The sequence below is a fragment of the Palaemon carinicauda genome, chromosome 37, assembly GCF_036898095.1.
Source record: "Palaemon carinicauda isolate YSFRI2023 chromosome 37, ASM3689809v2, whole genome shotgun sequence".
Taxonomy (NCBI): Eukaryota; Metazoa; Arthropoda; class Malacostraca; order Decapoda; family Palaemonidae; genus Palaemon; species Palaemon carinicauda.
Genome location: NC_090761.1, coordinates 22,756,340 through 22,760,128, shown reverse-complemented (window position 1 = coordinate 22,760,128; position 3,789 = coordinate 22,756,340). Strand labels below are relative to the sequence as shown.

The following is a 3,789-nucleotide window of genomic DNA, read 5'->3' as shown; positions in this document are numbered from 1 at the left end:
GACTCCGACATGTTCATGAAGCTCTTCACATACATTTCTGGACAGAATTCAAGGAGTGAGTGGAGCTTTCTAGCGAGATGTTGTTGGAAGATAACTGAGACTTTTTGGGGGACTTCATTGCATTATTTCCTGCACATGGCTCTTATAAAAGCCTGTTTTAGTAGATTCTAAATTTATCATGATATTTTCTTTATTGGTTTCACCCTGGTGCATTCTTTTGTGATTAGCTAACTGAGCTAATGTATGCTATACATTTTTCTGAGTAATTACAATTTAATAGAGTACCGAGTTTATTTTGAAGGATTCAATTCTTATTAGGATAAAATAATCAGAGAGAAAAATAGTAGTAGTCCGTTTATTGTGCTTCTAATAATGGTAACTAAAACAAGTTGACTAGTGTCTTAGTTCTGTAGACTACAGGTTTACTAGTCCTAATGTTCTTAACTACTTTACGCAAGGTCTGTAATGAGTAACGAGGAAGAACAAGTGCTTGTTAATCACTGAATAAATAGGCAATATAGCTTTAAATATAACAACTCTGTCCTTACAAAAACTATTGTTTTAAAACTGGAATATCCATTTAGTTTGGTAGACTGATCGAACCACCTGTCAATGCAATACGGGAACACTATTCTATCTTATTTCTCTTCCTCTTGTTTTGTTTAATTTTTCTTTATAGTTTATAGAGGAAATATTTCAATGTTACCTGTTCTTGAAATATTTTACTTTTTCCTTGTTTCCTTTCCTCACTGGGCTATTTTCTCTGTTGGGGCTTCAGGCTTATAGCATCCTGCTTTTCCAACTAGGGATGTAGCTTAGCAAGTAATAATAATAATAATAATAATAATTAATAATATTGTCCCCACAGATGAATCCATCCCAATGACGGTCCCCAGTGACAACGGAATACACCCACGGAGACTCCGGGACCACACTTACACCATGTGCTTCTTCATTGGTGAAGACCACCAGGCCACCCCTCCTACACCAGAGGATACGACAGTTTTTCATCGAAAACCGCCCACTTATGAACATCTACACAAGGTATGATGGAACAAAAGCTTGACTATGGAGTTATCACTTAACCATTTTCTCTGACTCTAGTACTAACTGCAGTACTTTATTTATTTCCAATGTGAAATACTTTTACTGTTTAATTTATTACAGAAATACTTTATATAATAACTCCCAAAATTGTAGTTTTACAGGAGTTTTTGTAATGTAAATCATTAACCTTTCATGATTCATTATTTTAATGTTGTTACTGGTCTTAAAATATTTCATTTTTCTTTGTTTCCTTTCATCACTGGGCTATTATCCCTGTTGGAGCCCCTGGCCTTATAACATCCATCTTTTCCAACTAGGGTTGTAGCTTAGCAAGTAATAGTAGTAGTAGTAGTAATAATAATAATAATAATAATAATAATAATAATAATAATAGTAATAATAATAATAATAATGGCTTCTCAGAATATCAGGTTTAAAATTCCCTTCACTGTTACGGGAATAGCAATAGAGATCCTATTGGTGATCATTTCCAAGTGAATAATTACAGCTAAATGATTTCTGAAGACGAAAAAGAGATTAGTAACTTTAATGGTTTCTTGTTTTATTGCAGAACCGTTGGCGGGTACATGAGGACTGAATCCAGTTGGATGGATGAAGCCGCGAGATTGGAAGGCTTCATTCAGGACGAGGGAATCACCGTCTCTCTCGATCATATGTATTGGGTCAGTCATTTCCCTTTTTTGTCAAATTTAAAGCTTAATCAAATTGAATAATAACATAACCTTATGCTTAAGAACTCGAAGATTTGATACTTTGGGTCTTTGAGTTTCAAGAAATAGTGTACAAAAGATTCTAGTAGCTTCAAAGTTAATGTTTTTAGGCTGCAAAATAGTTGTAATGTTTAGTTCCAACTGAGACAGCGCTTCAAGGAGCTCGATCGTAGCTGTCCTTAATATAGACAGAAACAGCAATTTAGTAAAAGTATCTGGGATTGATTGATTGATTTAGAGTTCTCTGGCATCCTGATATCTGAGGTCATTGACGTCCATAAATAAAGAATAAAAGAATATTCAACGTTACAGAAAAAGAAACCATTTAAAACCATAAAAACGAAGATGTTCTTAGCTTACAAAAGACCTGCTTGTGAAACAAATCTAAAAATACCGCTAGTATAGTACAACACATCCTGCCCAAGAATCTTCGTAAAAGTATCTGGGACTGTGTATTTCAAACAAAGGCATGCTGGAAGAATAAGGTTACAGAGTGCTTGAAGAAAGGAAGGTAGCAGGATGTATGCAAACGATTAGGATGAAACTGATTGTGTTTATGGAAGATTAAGGATGAATTATATGAAAATACGGTTGAGCCAACTCTCATTTATGAGTTTGGTATGGACCAAGGAATAAAACTCTCTCTCTCTCTCTCTCTCTCTCTCTCTGAGTGGAGATACCCCATGGTAGTGAAAGGGTCTGCATATCTCCATGATAAGCAAAACTGTACTAGTTAGAGCCACCCGTACTAGGTTGGTTTGCTGTAAATGATCAGACCTATATTTCCCACCATCACCAATCCGCATTGGCCAGTGGTGATAAAGACTGGCCGAACCCTAGCCATGAAATGACATGTCTGAGGCCTTTGTCTTGCAGTAGACTAGAAACAATTGCATTTTCTGTTGTTGTTGTTATATACAGTATATTTGTATGCATATATAAAGATAAATTTATATATACATATATTATATCTACAGTATATTTTCATACATGTAATAAATGTATATACAGTATGCATATATTACCTAGAGGTATATATATAAAGAGAGAGAGAGAGAGAGAGAGAGAGAGAGAGAGAGAGAGAGAGAGAGACCCGCTTCTCGTAATGCTTTCCATCCTTTTGAAAACAATTTTCTATCTATTTCTACTAGAACATCTCTCTCATTCTGGCTGCCATTGAATTCTCTCTCTCTCTCTCTCTCTCTCTCTCTCTCTCTCTCATTATTGAAAGCAGTATTTTGTTGTTATTCTTTTATTTATGCATGAAAAATGTATTATGTATTTTTTTTTTCTTTATTGATGAATCCTATTTGTTCTTCAGGGTTGGATACGACGCCCCTTTCAAGTTCTGGAACAGACGTAACGAAGTTTGGTTCCCAGCAAATTAAATAGCTGACTCTGTTAAAACAACAGCGACTGCCCCTTATGGAGTTACAACAACCGTCGCTTAAATGGAAAGGGGTCTGGAATTTCTACGCTACAACGATGGTCCTTGTTTGCGCAACAAAGACATTTTATTCTTTATGGAGTGGATGTCCTTGTTTGGTTGATAAGGACTGCTTCTGTTCAATACAGGCCATGTTTAATTGGACATCAAGCAGTTCCAAGGAGCTGTAGAGAGAAGTAGTTTCAAATGTATTGGAAAATTGTACAATCACCCCTGATACTTTTAACTTTTCATACTGAAATTTAGTATTTTGTTCAAAATAGATCATTTCAAACAGGATTGCACAAATGTGTGATGGAATTCAGAGTATAATAAAATTCTACTGCAACACGTGGTGTAAATTACCAAAAGAAGCGCAAGGTCTCCTTTTGTTTGGTTGGTTTCCTTGGCAACATCTGCAGCTGCCTAGCTTTGTGCGTATCCCAATAGAGCCGTTAATTGGGACTGAAATGCATAATGATTACAAGTCATATAACAGGAATGATTTAAGTGGCAACAGACCACCTGCGCTCGCTGGTAAATAACAAGTTTCAGGACGAACTCTGGGTGCAATGGGAAGTTAGT

General features: G+C 35.8%; 1 pseudogene; it reads left to right on the top strand.

The window, feature by feature from the left end:
* The window catches only part of LOC137629496 (heme-binding protein 1-like), a 13,613-nt pseudogene extending 10,060 nt beyond the window's left edge, over nucleotides 1–3,553 (top strand).
* The last annotated feature ends 236 nt before the right edge of the window (nucleotides 3,554–3,789 follow it).